This window comes from Cyprinodon variegatus, unplaced genomic scaffold (assembly GCF_000732505.1).
Source record: "Cyprinodon variegatus isolate N-32 unplaced genomic scaffold, C_variegatus-1.0 Scaffold1534, whole genome shotgun sequence".
Taxonomy (NCBI): Eukaryota; Metazoa; Chordata; class Actinopteri; order Cyprinodontiformes; family Cyprinodontidae; genus Cyprinodon; species Cyprinodon variegatus.
In genome coordinates, this window is record NW_015151987.1 from 66,533 (window position 1) to 68,298 (window position 1,766).

A 1,766-nucleotide genomic window follows, 5' to 3' on the forward strand; every position below is an offset into this window, starting at 1 on the left:
GCGGAGTCAGGTTACATCGTAATGTGATATCAGCAAATTTCGTATCATAATAAGAAACAATTCGCTATAACTTTGTGTCACAATAAAGGTGGAGATTTATACCGAGAAGTAATCTGACTTACCGTTCGTTTAGTGACCAACACGAGAGTTCTTTTGCTTTAAGCGTGTTTTTAGAAAATAAAAAAAAAGATAATTTATCAAAAGCAAATAATATTTAAAAATGTAAATATAAAGGAATAATTTCATTGAGAAATACTTTACATATAATTTAGTTCAGTAAGGATTTGTTGTTGTTTTTTAAAGAGTCATTTGGAGGCAGAGAGGGACGTTAATTCTGTTCCAGTGAGCCATTAGTCAGAGTCATTTGGGAGAGATTAGGCAAAAAGGATTTATCTCAGAAGATTGACAATTACTGGAGGATCATACTGTCCCTGCTGCTGGCCATGCTGATTCATAGATGTTTACAATCTGCTGGATTACCAGGTCAAAAATGTCAACTGGTCAAAAAGAAACTGTTTTTATCTTTTTACAAAAGTAAAACCCCTTAGATTATTTCTATTTCTATTCAGTGACTCTGGTTAGCTCTTATTTTTTCACCTTTCCTGTAATCAGACAGATTTCATGGACATTAACAAACACAGAAAAAAGGGGCAAAACGAGCCTCGTATTAAAGCATTTAGCGCTAATCTGCAGATCAGTAATCAGAGTTCGTAACCAAACGACTTGTTTTATCCATGCAGAGTTTAGAAATCATGCCCACTGGGCTGAAAAAGATCAAATAAAAAGCCATATGTAAAACAGATTTAGGTGTTAATGTTTCTGTGCACTACTGCATCTAGCTGCGTGTAAATGGTTTATTACATAACTGCTCTATTTGCATACGGCTTAGAGGCAGCTGATCGGCATAATAAGGTGAACACATGAAAACAAACAGGATTAAATCCAGACGAGTGAAACACAGGTGAACAGAGACAGACATGGGAAAGCAAAGGTTCTCAGTTACTCAGGTTTCTGGTAAAAGTTTCATTTGAATTTTTGTTGCCAAAATCTAATCATCCTTTAACACTTTAAGCCTGGACTTTAAACTCTGCTCGCGTTTCATATCTGTTTTTATTCCATTTATAAAATGGAACATCGGAACGAAAAATAATAATAATAATAATACATTTTATTTGTATTGCACTTTACATTTAAAAAAAATCTCAAAGTGCTACAAAATTCATGGTTAAAACAAAACCGTACAATAAAAACAGTATACAAATTTTAAATGAGACATTACAATAAAATAACATACGTAGTAAAAACAAAACAGTAAAATAACCATAAAACCACACAGATAAAATACTAACTAATGTTCAAAGGCTTTTTTAAATAAAAATATGATGAACCCAAACAGGCCGATGGAAAGGTGGTCAAAGTACATTTTATACTAGATGCAGAAAAAGGCTTTTATATCTTAAAGTGCAAAGGGATTAGGGGTGTAAATCACATCCATCATGGCGATTCGATTCAGTATCGATTTCCTGACCCAACGATTTGATTACAGGGTTCCTACAGAATAAGGAAATTTAAATTCAAGACTTTTTAATGCCACTTGAAATAAAAATTTAAGACCAAATTCACAAGAAACAAGAAAAACCTGCTTGCGACAACTTAACCCAAAGGTTTATTTTAACATAAACCACTGCACTAATGTTTCAAATGTTGAAAAGCTTCCCATTCAGGAAGAAAGCTAAAACACACAATTGATAGATATATTTTATTAA

At 32.8% G+C, this 1,766-nt stretch overlaps 1 protein-coding gene across 1 annotated transcript in view; it reads right to left on the reverse strand.

Annotated features, from left to right (window-relative positions):
* The window catches only part of sphk1 (sphingosine kinase 1), a 69,839-nt gene that overhangs the window by 38,744 nt on the left and 29,329 nt on the right, over positions 1 to 1,766 (reverse strand). The gene's annotated exons all lie outside the window — the stretch shown is intronic.